Source organism: Electrophorus electricus, chromosome 14 (genome assembly GCF_041902795.1).
Source record: "Electrophorus electricus isolate QZ-2024a chromosome 14, ASM4190279v1, whole genome shotgun sequence".
Classification (NCBI taxonomy): Eukaryota; Metazoa; Chordata; class Actinopteri; order Gymnotiformes; family Gymnotidae; genus Electrophorus; species Electrophorus electricus.
The window spans coordinates 9,364,880-9,381,221 of NC_137510.1; the positions used below are offsets into that span (position 1 = coordinate 9,364,880).

Consider the following 16,342-nt stretch of genomic DNA (forward strand, 5'->3'; position numbering starts at 1 on the left):
TTTATTTCCTTACTTATTTGTGAAATGGAATTGGATTTATTTATTTGTCAGTGGGTTTGTTTATTTATTTATCTTAATGTATTTATCATGGTTTTAAAATAAGATACAGGGAACTCTCCTTCTGCAGATGAAATGAAGTAACAAATATGTTTTTGAAACTGAAACACTAATGCAGCAAAACAATAGTCTCTGACAGGTGTACTATTATTCCTATAGAGCAGAATACGTGTGATTTTAAAACTCTCTTGGGACTAGTTCACTGTTCCATGCCTGTTTGAATGTTTTGGGAAGTGATGCTACTACGTCATGGTGAGCTGGAAAGACTTGTAGATACTTAAATCATTATTTTCCAGAAAAGCATTATGAATGTAATTTGTAGATCACTGAATATGAACAGATTGCCTTCAGGTAAAAATATCTCATAAATGACCTTTAAATCACTCCTCTTCCCTCCCAGGCATAGGATCACAGGTTAAGCTAGCACAGCCATAATAGCTATTGAGCTTATAGATATCTAATAATTTTATGTTATAATTTTCTAGGAATAGGTTATACTCCATAACTCACTCATTATCATAATCATTACAAGTTTTATGCTAACAGTAAATAAGATCAGGTTTTGGATGTAATTCTATGGACTTAAATTTGTAGGGATGAGGGGGTAAGAAGACACACACACACACACACACAAAGACACACACACACAGACACAGACACACAGACACACACACACACACACACACACACACACACACAAACAAAAAAGGCTGCCTCAATTGTTCTATGGTTGGACAGTCCTGATTTCAGGCTAAAGTGATCTGGTTAAACTGTGAACCAGCTCTAAGCGTGATGGTTGTTATGAACTTTACATGCAGGACAGGTGAGGGGGGCATGAATCCAGCTGCTAGGCCTATCCATCTGCATGCAGACATCTCCGGGCCTGAGCGATGCAAGCTGTGTTTAATGTCTAGAGAGAGCAGGTACATCCAAGACATCTTAGAGAGGGAGGCATATGATAAATCTCAATCTCTCGATCAATCTCTCTTTCTCTCTCCACATACAGTTCTCAGCTGTATGATAGCTACAGACACAGATGCACACAGTACAGAAACATGGTTTGTGATGGATATGTTTTTATGTGACCAATGCAATGTTTACATCTTGAGTTTTCTTGCAAGCTATGAGGGGTAGAAGAGAGGCTGTGCTTGGGAATTTTATACTAAACAAAACAGAGTTTACTTGAGTGCACATGATTAGATTGACCTATGTTTGTACGTGTGGCATGTGTATGTGCATGTTTGCTTCAGTGTGTGTGCCAGGATTCATCTGTTTGTTTGATTGTGTGTGTGTGTGTGTGTATGTGTGTTCAAGTGAGTGACTGTTACCTGTTCTAATTTGAATGTTTTCCAGATTTAGACATACAGAGGTAAATGTGGAGAGTAGATTAGATGAGGTAACAGCACATGTAAGGTCGCACTGCAGTCAAACTCTCTCTCTCTCTCTCTCTCTCTCTCTCTCTCTCTCTCTCTCTCACACACACACACACACACACACACACACACACACACACACACACACACAGAGCACTTCCCCTTCACCGCTGCTTAAACACGCACACTGTCATAGCAAACACAGCCAGCCCCTCCTAAAGTGCCTGTCACCTCTGAACTAAACTACCCTGGCAACAAGGCAGGCACAACAAGCCACTGGGAGAAGAAAAGACTTTAATGAGTACACAGTAACTTACAGGAGCAAACCAGTGTACAAAAGAATTCACAACATACTTTAAATATGGTGTCTGGCTCTGTAGTGCCAGTCAAATATGCTCATCATAAAGAAACCCATTTAGCAGGGCCCAGCAGCTGCCTCAGAAAAAGTGTTGTGGCCCCTGGGTCTGGCAATCTAGCAGAGCTTCTGTTTTCTATCAATATTCTTTTAAACCTTCTGCAGACAGGAAGTCATGTTGCAGTGGCTAAAAGATACCTATCCCAACCAGCTATCGGAAACCAGTTCACATTTGTCAATAATTTGCTTATGTCAGTGGCCTACCATAGAGGTAAAGAAAATAAATAATGTTTAGTTAACTCAAGGAGTTAGGCATTTATCCTGGTAAATGTCCACGGTGAAGAGTATAGCCTTGTTCAAATGGGGATCTAAGGACTAAAGATCAGCCTAGGGTTAACCACACCTGATGAAGGGAGAAGGGGGCAGCTTGCATGCTGTATCTTTGATCCATGCATCTCTGTGTAACCATGATCCCCCTCACAAATCAAATCTCCAGTCAGATAATTGTGGACAGGCTCGTGATAAGCCTTTGTAATGGAACTCTGTCAATCAATTCATAGCGCATGCCTCTTGTCTCTGGGGTGTTTGCTCAAATGGAATGGAAGAATTCGGGCTGGTGACATTCGGGCCACTGTCACTCTGGCTTTGCTGAGACTGTTCTCGCCTGATTTCATTATCTGGGGGAAAGTAAAAGCAAATTTGTCTTATGAGAAGCAATTATGCCACAGATGACTGGCACTTTTGTGTGGCAGAAGTGAGTGAGTGTGTGCGTGTGTGTGTGTGTGTGTGTGTGTGTGTGTGTGTGTGTGTGTGTGTGTGTGTGTGTGTGTGTGTGCGCATGCTGGATGGAGGTTAGGTCACCTGAGTGTTTCTGCGTTTTCTGCTTCTGTGGGTTTGAAATGTGACTTTACTTTTGGGCTGGATTCACAAGCTCCTGAATTAAATATATATTTAAAAATAAACACTATTTATATGCAGATGATCATATACCGTGCACTGTGTCAAACAGACCTGGACATGTCTGTTATATGTGTGATGTGCACACACTAAATTCTTATTGACAAATTGAGTTCAAGACCATACATCCCCACAATGTAAATGGATTACCACATATGACTGCTGAAGCAGTGGGCAACATGGAACGAGCACATGTGAACAGGGCGAGCAGAGATTTGCTGTATCAGGTCAGCTGTGGAGAAAATGAGGCTTAGGAAAGGCTGAGGTTCTCCATTAAGACCACACTGCAAATTGCTTTGGACTGCTTTTAAAGAGTGGCTCCTCCACAGATACCTCTAGCTTCTGCTGGTCGCAGTAGTTTATATGTAGAAAGTCCAACCAAATCACCCTCACTGCTATGGCATTACCAGTAATGATAACCATTCATAACTTATTGGTGTTGTCATAATTTATCCATGCAAACTAATACATAACAATTTTTAATCCTAGCTATTTCGTATACATTCACCAGACACTTTACTAGAAATGCCAACATTGGTGCACATTGCAGATGTATAGTTAGAATCTGTAGTCCATTCACTTTATTCAGCCCCACCCATTTTAAGGACATAGCTCTTTGGCATTTTGTCTTTTAACTTCCTGTTTACATTAGCTGCTATTAGAAATTGGTGTCAAAATGGGATTAATGTGGCAGCATTCAAAATATTTTTGACAATAGGACAGTTCTTTAAAATTACACCACACTGTACTCGTTCTAGCTAAAAAATGGTCAACAGTAACATACATAGCTGACATTAGCTAAAAATGGTCGAAGCACTAGGGTTTGCTAAAAGACATAATATTTAACAGTCTTATTTAACAGTCAATATTTAACATCAAAATACGATCAGTAACTATCGAGTAAACAATCGTTATTGCTAAATTGGAAGTTCACAAACAAAATTAACAAGATGGGGGTGCCATTGTTCCATCGCATACGGTGAATATTTTGACATCCAAAGCCTTTCTTCATTCATCAATTGTTTAAGCAATATTTCGCTGGCAGAGCACTCACCATGCAGCACGCATACTCACATGTGTAAAAACCCCAGCAAATCTGCTGTGCCTGAGAAACTGATAAAGCACCCATAGCGATGCCACTTCAATGGTAGTATTAATGGTGTGGGGAGAATGACTCACCACTAAAAAATATCCAGTTGACAGAGTCAGTGGCCTATGGTCTGAAACAGACCAGTGCTAAATAGGTTGATGATGCATTGTGCATTCCAGAAGAGCTATTCTCTGTACACCTATAAAACAGACCTATGGTAGGTGTAGCGCACATAGAGGTGTCCAATATGTGAAGGTACAAGGTAGGTGTTATAACAAAGTAACTAAAAGGCTGGAATGACTCTTTGTTGAGACTTGCCATAGTCTGTTCCCTCTGGCTTTCATTCTTATTCTCCATTAGTTGCATTATCCAGGATTTTCCTTTGTTGTAGGCAGCCAGGATTTGGAAAGTATTTAATGTGTCTGAGTCTTTCACCTGTTAATCTCGTTCTGGGTTGTGTGCGACAGGGAGTCTAAGGGATAAGGGAAAACTAGGTCAACTCAAACATGGAATTTTAGACAGAAAAATAGTGACAGAGGAGGATTTGTTAAACATGCTGAACCTGAAAGGGAAACATAAGAATGACAGATAAACAATATAAAAAATTCTACATTGCTTGCAGTATAATGATGTTCATTACTATGTTAATTAAAAAGCTTAGTTCACTTACTATCCATTTTCTGTGGAGCATCTAATCATGTGTCTTTAAATGCACATTTGCAAAATCATTCACACCTTTTGAGGTGCACTTAAGTCCCAGTGCACACTGAAGCAATACACAGTATGAATATTCTCCCACACTTACAGCTGTTCTTCATTCAAACCCCCAGAAAGCCTCACTCTAATTTAAGCCTCTTTCATCAGCAAGGTGGCAGACTGCAAGCCTGGAGAACTGACATGCACAGCTGAGAACCAGCCACAACACAGCCACAACACAGCCACAACACAGCCAGCCTTGTGCACAGACAGACAGAGAGACCCAAATCAGCATGCGTTACTGTACCAGTGCAGCATACAGGGTTAATGGGCAGAAAGGTGGAGAGAGGGAGATGGAAAGACAGACAGTTAGACAGACATACAAAATTAAACAGAGATAGAAAATGTGAGGGAGTAAGAAAAAGAAAGTGAAATCGAGAGAAAAAGCGATAGAGAAAGTGTGTGTGTGTGTGTGTGTGTGTGTGTGTGTGTGTGTGTGTGTGTGTGTGTGTGCGTGCGTGCGTGTGTGTGTGTTTGGGGGGGTGTTTGAGAGAGGAGAGGGAGAGAGGGTGAGACAAGGAGCTACATGTGGAGTCAAAAGAAGACAGATGGTAGAGTACAGTATACCAAGAACTGGTCTGATTTTATCATTTATCAAAATGTAGTACATTTTACTTTTATATTTATATTTAAGAATACTTTATTTGAAAATGAAACAATTAGGTTTTTAGCTGTTTGAGAGATCCTCATATGAAACTGAAATATAACTGAATAATCTGTCTAATTTAATAATTTTAACATTTGTTGCACCATATATTTAAATGGTAATGCTTTTCTGAAGCATGTGTTCTGGATACAAACAAGCACATTTGGGAATGATATGCATACAGTGGTATTTGCCTTGGGTCAATTAGAGGTGTTTAATAAGCATATTTTTGGGTAAGATTTTTATAATGGAAATGTTCAACCTTAGTTCATCTAACATTCTCCTTCCAGGTTGTGTACAGTGCACTACCATTATAATGGTAGAGGACAAAGTCCAATGACTGTTGCAGGCATCAACTAAGGAGTTTAATGAAAACCAACGAAAGCAAAACCGAACATAAAATTGCACTAATGAGAACAAAACAAGCCGGCATAACATTCACAAAGAAAAATGGTCACAAAACAAAAAGGCCTTATAAAGAGAACAACATAATAACATAACAAAACAACTCTCAGGTGATGTGTAGAATGGTGCACAATACACATCACCTGAGGGAGGCGTAGTGAGAAATCCTAACCAGCTAGGGTGGCACAGTAAACAGAGACAGGTGCCACGTCAATAGAGCCTTCCTGGGATCCCTCATCAATCAGGCATTGGACGGGGCCCCCTCTGGTGTACTGCACCCTCCTCGTAAATTGGAGACAGAGACAACACCCCTTTCACCAGCTGGAACAACCTCACTGGACAGAGTGTGGCAGTGTCACACAGGAAAACAAGGCACAACTGGTTATGATGCCCCTGAGCAGCCTCCAGCCTGACCCGCCCTTATGACGGTCCGGCATAGCCCAGTTGGCCCCTAGAGGGCAGGGTCCAGGGGACTACCAGCCCCCCAAGAAATTCTAGGGAGGACGCCCCTCCCTAGAACTGAGGTAGTTCCGGACGCTAGCCCCCAGTCCTCAGGGGCAGGTTCCTGCTGGCTTTAGACATGGGGGCTCTTCTCCCTCAGTTGGATCATGACTTTCTCACTGCCTCACATGAGGAAGCCAGAAAAGGACTCCTGGCTGACGTTCGGGGTGACACCGATGTCCCTAACGAGCCCTCTGGGGGACTATTCATGCCTCCTCGGTAAGGTCTGGGGCTTCTGTGCCTATACAGAGAGCTCCACGGAGAAACGAATCCCCAGTGAGATTTGGGAAGAACCGCCCTCACATCCACGAGTCCTGCTAAAAGAGAAGAAAAGAGCATATCGAACATATAGGGGAAAGAAAAAAAGAGAAAAACGAAAACAAAAAGTAGACACTGCTTCCTAAAATGGCGGGTCATTCTGTCACAAGCCAAGAATGTGCAGGGAAAAGGAGGAAACAAATGCAAGTCTCCAACTGAAGAGTTTCATGAAAATGAACGTAAATGAAACCGAATATAAAAGTGCACTAACGGGAACAAAACAAGCCAACATAACATTTACAAAGACCAACAAATTGTCACAAAAGTAAAAGGGCTTATAAAGAGCATAACAGAAAGACATAACAACCCCCAGGTGGTGTGGTGAATGAGACACAACACACAACACCTGAGGGAAGCATGGTGAGAAAACATAACAAATACATGTGCACCAAGACATAACATAATCAAACGGCACGTGCAAAGTCACAACCGCCTAATGGAGGCCTTGTGGGGTGAATCATAGAAACCTTGCACAGATTAAAATTAATTTTGTGAAGACACCTCTCATTAATAGTACACCTACTGTAGTAGAATCTGTTGAGGATTTTAAAAATCAAAGTTTTTCATTTACGTTTCAGGAGCTTACACTCTAAAATGGATTTTATTAACTTATTAATATCATAGGGTGATCCTGATATTCTCGTTCTTACAGAGACCTGGATGAAGAAAATTGTATCTGAAGCTGATTTGTCTTTAGATGGCTATAACATTTAAGGTCTAATCAATTGTGTTGCGATTTTTGTTAATTATTCATTTAATTTAGTTGTATTAAAGTCTGATTCCATTCCTAGATGTGAATGCTGAATCCTGAAAGTGCATTTACATCCAAACAATAAGTCGGACTTAATTGTATTAGTGTTCCCGAAAGCCCTCAGGTGTGGAGCAGTATCTTGATTTACATATCACAGATTACATATCAATGATCTTATTGAAGCATACTAAAAATTGCAGAATTCATTTTTAGGCAAGATTATATATTCTATCACTTCTACTATGAACAGGCTCTAAAAAAATTACAGAAAAATCTTAACTTGCTACAAAAGTATTTAAATGGATTGAAATGGAACCTAGACTAAATGTAGTGTTGATAGTTTGATGTATAAATAATAATTTAAATGGTACAGCTATTGATGGTCTCAAACTATAAATATCACATTGGATTGATGAAGACACATATCTTTGAAGATACATTGATGAATTATCTGAAAGCTCAGAATTAAAGTAAGATTCTTATATATAAATGTTGAAAGTAGAAAGAAAATTGTTCATGCAACAATGTTATCAGTATTGGATTATGGTAACATATATGAACACAACTTCTATTCTAGGCATGCTATTTACCAGAGTGTACACTGTTTTATTACTGGTGAGAAACAAAAAACCCACGACTGAGCTTTACTATAGAACTGGTTTAACATCTCTGTATATAAGAAGGAAGCAACACTGGTTTTGCTGGTTTTTTTGTTTGTTTTTGTTTTGTTTTTTCTAAACCTTTATTTTATTTATTAATTAGTTGCCACCTTATACTGCATGTCTGTGCTCCTGTAGCCCACCTGGTTGAGCAGGTGCTGCATGTTGCTAATAACATCAAATAGTCCTGGCTTTGATTTGTAGTGAGCACAAACAATGTCCCTGATCAATATATAAGTTTCTCTAAATACGTTTGTCTGCCAAATGCAGTAAATGTCTCTGCTATCTTAAAAATATATATATGCAAGAGGCAGAGTGATTGGTTTTGATTTGTGCCATTTTCATCCACAGAATTGGATAATAAAGCCATTAGTGTGTGTCACAAGTGTGGAATAGCTTCTAGTTAAGAACAAAAATACAACCATTTTTGTTGGATAGTGAATTCAAGCATTTTAAATAACCTGATAGATGTGAGCTGTTTATGTTGTTCCTGATTTATTTCAATTCATTATTTGTTTTATCTGCCTTATTGCTAATTTTCTATTTTAATTAATTTTTAATTATAGAATTTCTGATTACTGAAATATTACTATTTTGTTATCATTTATGGTGCATATGTTTATTGTGTATTTTATGGGTCCCCATAGATAGATAGATAGATAGATAGATAGATAGATAGATAGATAGATAGATAGATAGATAGATAGATAGATAGATAGATAGATAGATAGATAGATAGATGTGTGCAAGTGATGTTACTTCTACAGAAGCACCGAGTTGCTCTCCACAAAGAGACTGGCGTCATTAAGTTTTAAGTAATGCTACAGCAAGCAGATGCAGGCTTAGTAAAGAAAAAAAAAGACAAAGCTAAAAAAGAACTTGTGATTACAAAACTGCAGGCAGGTGAAATGATCTGACCATTTTAATGCACGTGGGGTCCTGCACAGAGTCCCACTATTCACAGGAAATGAAAAAGCCTAGTGCAAGCAGGATATGGGCTTACCCCCCATCTCTTTCACACACACACACACACACACACACACACACACACACACACACACACACACACACACACACCCTGCCTGTCGGACTTAATATCTGCACATGCCCTGAGTTAAGACAAAAAGTCTTTACATTTAAATATCCCATTAGAATTCAATATACTGGAGAAAGTGACAAGCATCTAAACTAGGCCCGAGCACTTGCTGACTGAATGCAAAGCTGCTTAAACTATGCCCAGGAAGTTCACCTTCCACATGTGTGCTAATGTATTTGCATGTTATAGAACTATCTGTCACATCTTAATTAAGGCTCAAGCTCATCCCCAGACATCTTATTTTGCGTTCAGCTCTCTCCTTCCTCTAATCTTCTGTCTCTTTTTCTTTCTGACACTTTCCTCTCCCTCTCCTTCTCCCTTTCTTTCTCTCCTTTTCTATTTTTCCCCTCTTTTCTTCGTTAATTTTTATCATTTCTGTGATCACAAGGCAAAATCAATCCTTCTGTCCTCATGCTCTTATTAATGAAGAAAACAGAACGAGAAACCACCCACTCTCTACATTGACCAGATCTGCTGCTTGAAAGGACACAAATCAAAAGCATCCAGTGGTTCTAATGCAAGCAGCCGTATTCCTTTTCTTTCTTGCTCCTACCCCCTCCGGGCCAGCAGAAAGGCCTGGGCCCATGGAGGCCTGGAAGTCTGCTACCGCGTCTCCCACACCCGCCTGCCTCGTGCTTTTCAGAGCAGGCCCTCTCACTGCGGCAGTCTATTCAGAACTAACAACTATTCTATAGCTGTTCCACACACACACACACACACACACACACACACACTTGGAGCCACTAAACACAAGCACTGATGTCACAATATCACCCCTGCAGTTGTAGTATACAAGACAGACTTTGTGTGACAGTGGCCTGAAATTAAGGCAGGTATTCAACTGTAGCTTAGATCTAAGTCCACAGATGTTTATGACCTTCATTACCTGTCTAGCAAAGCCATTTCTCCATGAGAAATCCAGATAATGTAATAAAAAAGAACTTATCCTATTTAACAAATATTAATATTCCTAAATGTTGTGGGTGTTGTTAAGTAAGATAATATTACAGGAGAAAAACAAATCATAAAGAGATAGAGAAACAGATCTTACAGAGATAAAGTGAGAAAGAGAAAGAGAGATGGAGAGAGGGAAGAAGAAAGATATATATAGAGAGAATAATGAAGCTGGCTAGCTTCTTGCCTCCAGTTAAGTTAATTAAGAACAATACACAGATAGTGCTGCAGATTTTTTTTCAGTGTTAATGCATTTAGTGTTAGCCAGAAGCCACGAGCTAACACCAAATGTGTTAACATCACTTTAATGCACATGAAGGCCTTCAAAGCAGCTCCATTGATGATTACATATGTATAGGATGAGCTGAGATTTACTGAGATTTACTCCACAGACACCTCTACCAACCCCCCCTCCACACACACACACACATACACATAGTCCTTTCCACCTTCTTTCTCTCTCCACACAATTTAATTAAATGGATGATAACTATGACTGTATAAAGGAAAAGTATGGAAAGTAAAGTTTCAGAGTTCACCGTTCATAGCTGAACATCCTCAACCATAGTAAAAGCAACAGAACAACAGAACAAAAAAGCAGAATCCCCTTGGTCTAATATAATTAAAAGTTGCATACCCTTGGTCCAACACCCACCCTCTCAAAAAATTATACATCCATGGAATCTCACCCACCCTCTCGAAAAGCTACGCACACATACCCTCTGCAACTTCATGCTGGATTTTCTGACAGACAGACCTTGACCTTTTAGGATTCAGAACTTTATCACTAGCACACAGATTATAAATTCAGGGATCCACAAAGATGGTTTGCTATGTCCACTATGTGTTATACGGTAGCTACACCCTCTTCACCTGTGAACATGTTGCCACCAATAAAACACAACTGTAATCAAATTTGCTGATGATACTGCCATCATGTGACTGATCACTAGAAGCAATCAGACAACCTTACAGGAGAGGTGATTCTTATGGCACAGTGCCAAGTCAACAATTTATCTCTAGATATCAAAAAAATAAAAAAAATACCCCACAGTAGATGATTATGAATCACTGAAAGAGGGCAGAGCAGCACACACCACTATTTATAGGTGAGACAGAGGAAGAGAAGTTAAGCACCTTCAAAATTTTCATCATCTATCAAAATATTCACCATCTTTCATCCTCATTCATCATCTGACACAGCCAAATGTCTAGTAATGTACAGGGCACTATAACCTCACAACAGCTCCTCCATATAAACGCAACTATCATACTGCTTTTAATTTACACTGTAATTGAAGGCCTCAAGAACAACCACCATCCCATACACATGCAACTATTTGAGTGTTCATGACCTACACGCTACACTTCAAGATGCTTTTGCATCAACGTGTACAACTAAATAGTCAGTACCATAGAAAGTAATAAATGTACAAAAGCACTAAAGTCTTTAGTCATTACTTTTTTTAATCTTTACTGTAAATTTTTTTTTTTTTTTTTTTTTTACCCAACCTGAATATGTCTAGTTATAGTTTTTATAGCATTGTAGTACTAAAGGGCGATAGGAAGTGCTAAGAATTTCATTGTACGGGGAAACTATAGATTCCCTGCATATATTACAATAAGATATTGATCTTGACAACAAAAACAATGATTCTACTACTACTACCACTTGTGACGCTGGCGGCACAGAAGAAGCCTGAGGCGAAGTTGAGCTAACGTGCTCTTTATTTTCCATAACAATCACGCTAAGCGGTAAAATAATCTCCTGGGATGCTAAGAAGGTCGAGGTGTGATGCACCGAGGGATCTCCATCGTCTCTTTGGCCACTAACGCCCAGCGTTATTCCTCGGCACCTGCGGGTGCATAAATAGGTAGACACGATGATGAGGAGCAGGTCTCTCCAATCAGTACTCAGGTGATTGAGAATGGGGTAGACAAACGCTACGGCCCCCGTCTGACGTGGCGTGTTCTTCTCGGTGGTAGACCGGCCAACCGTGACACTACTACTACTACTAATAATAATGCTATCTCTGCGTCGAGAAACATAATCCGTGTCCATAATACAAACAGTCTTTAGCTTTCATGATCAGAACGCAAAGGGAGCTTCAGTCAGCTTCAGTGAGCGTACCCATGAAAAACCATTAAAGCATCGGTACGTTTCATTTACCTGAAAGAAATAACACTGACAAAAATAATTTTTGTCATACTGACAAACACGTATTAACCTTAGAACAGCAAGCATAACCCGGGGGCCTCTTTTGCTCTCTGTTTTTGTTCTCTCCAATGCTGTTTTTTTCTTCAGCCGTTTGGGCTGGCAGCCGGCAACACACATTTGGCCTTATCGAATAGAACAGCGGAAGAATTTTTCCGCTTGGTAAATATGTACGCATTGTGGGAACTGGCCCCCAGGCAAAACGGTGCCAGCTCTGCCGCTCTGCTCACAAGCGCTGTCCTCTTGGTACGTCTCATTAACGAGACAGCCAAACGTGGCGAACTATTCGGACTCGCCCCAATAAAAGTCTGCACAAAATAAAAATATTCTTTTTTGAATGCGTTTCTCTTTTTTCCACTTCACCGTGGATCAATATGCATTGTGATTTAGCATTGCGTTTACTGTTTTCCCAATTCTCGGTGAAAAAAAACAAAACATCCAAATGCACGGAAATAGATTGGACCCCTACCGCAAAACAAGCGCAGCGCTGACACAATTGTACAGGCGCTGTGGCGCGTTTCATGTGCAGACGTAGACATTAAGAACGTCCTTGAGGCGCAGAGCGAAGTAATAGTGGCGCACTGTGTCGCGCTCTAATTCTGCGGTCCGAAAGTAAGGAAAGGGGAAATGAGAAAGCTAAGAGCTCAGAGGGAACAACGCGTAAATGACGGAGCTATATCTCCTTGCTTCTGACAGAAGGTGGCATGAGAAGTGAGTGCGTGCTAACGTTACTAACGCTTACTCTGCTATAGATCTGTCTCTTGCCGCGACGCGGATGATGTGTCCGCCACCTGAAGGCAATCTCATTCAAAATGTCAGATGCTGTCATGTCTCATCAGCCAGACACACACTTCCTTAAAAGCTTCTGCCAAACAAACTTCTGCTTTCAGAAAATTGCAAGTAATGTGTTAAATATATTGTGGCATCCGCCCTGGATCTATGAGTGTGTCAGCTGAGAGAGCGGAGGTGCTTGCAATCCCAAAAATTCAGTGCATTGTTAGAAATGTTGATTTGTGCACACACATTAGTTTAGTCCAGTCGTATGTTTTTAGTCAAGTTAGTGCATTAGGCATGTGTGTACGGTCTTTGTTGTGTGCATGTCTTTGTTACCCTCAATTTTTCCTGTTGGAGCTTTGGTCTTTTCTGTTTGTTTGCAGTATGCAAGTGTATTTAAAGACTTGGTTTTGCGGTTTACAATAAAGAGCTTGTTCCTCGAGAAGAATTGTCTTCCAACAATTCATCCCTGTGGAAAAATGAAATGTATATTGCTCTCATATATCAAGAACAAATATTGAACAAACATGTGTTCTTTAAAACTTCCAGTCATACACATTTTTAGTGTTAAGATGTTACAAATAGTAACCATAGTAGTAATATAAATATTATTAAATATGAATTAAATTATAGCATCTATAAGGGAGGGCAGAATCAGGGATAGAGGACAACACCCAGGACAGAACACCATTTTGTCACGGTACGGGCCCTACCACCTCAAAGTCTCCATGTGTAGGTGTGTGTGTCTGTATTGTCACGCCCTCTCATGTTGTTCACCTGATGCTTGTTGTGTGTAATTGTCATGCGTATATAAGTCTCATGTCTTATTGTTGAGTTGTCGGTGTTTGAAACATAGCATGTGTCCTACGTCTAGGTGTTCTATGTTAATAAATGTCTGTTTCAATGTGTTTCATCCCCGCATCCTGCATAAGCCTCCGAGCGTCACAGAAACACCGACCGACCAAGCATGCCTGGGAAAGGCAAAAGAAAGGGAAAGAAGGGAAGTAAACGCCCTTCCATAGCCTGCACAGGGAAGCCCCCCGTGCTCTTGGGCACCCTCCTGACACCCACAAGAGGTGAGCGTGGTCCAGTGGCAGAAGCAGAGGACTGGTATAACGATTTCCAGTCCTCGGAGTCGGATTCCATGGACTTCGACTATCCCGCGGCGAGAACTTCACTCATACTGGCCTTGCTTCATGGATCTTTGACAAGGGAGGAACCCGCTGGACGATTTTGCGGGGGCCCTGTATATGGTCTGGGGTCGAACTCTGCTGAGTCCTATGGAGACCAGCCGGATTATGAGAACCGGCACTCGGAAGTGGACTCCACTGGGTTCTACGGCCCCTACCTGGAAGACATTTCAGGCTACGCTGGTTATGGAGAGAAAGGGGAGTGTAGCGACGTTATTCTGCAGTCAGACATGGGGTCCCATCGAGAGGGGAACATTCAAATGGAGGTGGAAGAGGACCCTCATAGGAATCTTCCCTCCCACAGCAATGCTAAAACGTCCGGGAAAGATGAGCCCTCAGTACCCAAGGCGTCGCCTAAGGCTCCGCCCAGAGCACACTGCCCCGGAGCATGCAAGCTGCCCAGGGTGGCTAGCAGGGAGGCATCATCAGAGGAGGACACTCCTCTCCCTAAGGCGAAAGGCAGCAGAGTGCATGCGCCTACACCGAAGCCTCGCGAAGGCAAAAGGCAGCGACACCAGTGCCTGCACCGGAATCAGACGACACAGCTAGTGCACTTCCCGACGCACATGCACCAAAATCTGGACAGCCGCCGAAGGACAGTCCCCCCCAAGCTAGTCAGTCTTGGAACCAACCGATGACTGGTGGACTGGCTGGGGTGCCTTCTCCCTTCCCCGGACTATTTAATATGTGGGGTGTTGTTCATGTGTCTGTCCCCGTCACCGTACCTGTTACGCTGAATGTACCGGTCACTTTGTCCCCTTATGTGTCTGTGCCCGTCCCTGTTAGTGTGTGCATCCCTGTGTCTGTCGTTGTCCTGATCACTGTCCTTCCCCCCACTGTCCTGCGGCAGGTTATCTGGCCCTTTTACATCGCCGTTTGCCGTTGGTCTCAGGGCCGCAGCCCGATAGGCTGGTGGACCCGGAGTCGCACCCTTGGTGGTGGGCTCTGTCACAGTATGACTTTATTAGGGTGGTCATCACTGGGCTTATACACACCAGCACAATTTATTAGGATAGCCAGTTGACCTAACCTCCATGTTTTTGAACTGTGTCAGGATACAAGAGAGCCCAGAGGAAACCCATAGGGAATGTGAAAACTTTACCCCGATAAGGACTTGAACCCAGGACCCTAGTGCTGAGAGGCAAACATGATAACTACCAAGCCACTACCAAGCTGCCCTTCGAATACAGCATGAACAGAAAAAAATGGTTTCATTATATAAAAAGAACAAATAAATAACAAATAAATATATAATTTTTGCCTTTTGTTCAAGTGTTATATGAGCCTTATTTAAAAAACATGTATGCATATTGATATGCATACGCATTCCTTTTTAAGATAGTCTCTGTTTCATTCAAATTTTGAAATGAATCTGTTCTGTGTAGCTGTGAAAAAGTTCACTTCACTTTAAAGCCATGAATTTCTGATTAGACCGACTTGAGCCAATATCCTGATGTGTTGTCGCATGCAGGGCACAGAGTCAGTGTGGAGGTCACAGAGAGAATGAGGCAGAGGACTCCACCGCCACCACACACACACACACACACACACACACACACACACACACACACACACACACACACACACACACACACACACACAGAGTCTGCTACAGGAAACAAAGTTTCCAATATGGCAAAAGCTTACAGCTAAATCTCCAACAGCACTTGGCCACAGACCACAGCTCTCTCTTAGCCTGTCTTTTCCCTGCCTTCATTTTGAAATGTAATTCAACTTCAGGCTCTATGTCTGAGTTATGTATATAATGAGAGATCACAGTCAGTGCTCTACTAGTGTGACATTCTCACAGTGAGTAGCTGTCTCCAGTGCCACTGGTCTCATTACAGGCAAATGGTGTGCATGGGCCTGACAAGTGGATAATCAGTAATCGCCTTTGTGCCCTACCATTTCGCAGGATTCTGCGGGTCCCCTGAGACATAACAGCTCGTCCATCAAATGAACATCATGTGGAAGTGGTTTTCCACACTCACTGATTAAAGCGAGCACCTTAATGATATTCCCCTCGGAGTCACTTTGCCTTGAGTGCATCAGCAATCATATCAAAATGTTCAGTTGGTACTCTTACCTAAGCATGTAATAAACAAAGTATAGAGCAATATAATGATTTGATTGTCTCTGCTTTTTATAAATTGTTGCAAGTTGATTTGTCTATCAACAAAACAACTTCCACAGACATGAAAGACTGATAAACCCATCAGCAGCTTCACTACTTTGAAGAAAACTG

At 41.4% G+C, this 16,342-nt stretch overlaps 1 long non-coding RNA gene across 1 annotated transcript in view; it reads right to left on the reverse strand.

Annotated features, from left to right (window-relative positions):
• Positions 1 to 5,146: 5,146 nt before the first annotated feature.
• LOC118242170 (uncharacterized) overlaps positions 5,147 to 16,342 on the reverse strand; it is a 56,295-nt gene continuing 45,099 nt past the window's right edge. The window contains exon 3 of the long non-coding RNA XR_004776613.2: positions 5,147 to 6,457. This is a non-coding gene — a long non-coding RNA (uncharacterized LOC118242170). The remainder of the gene's footprint in view (positions 6,458 to 16,342) is intronic.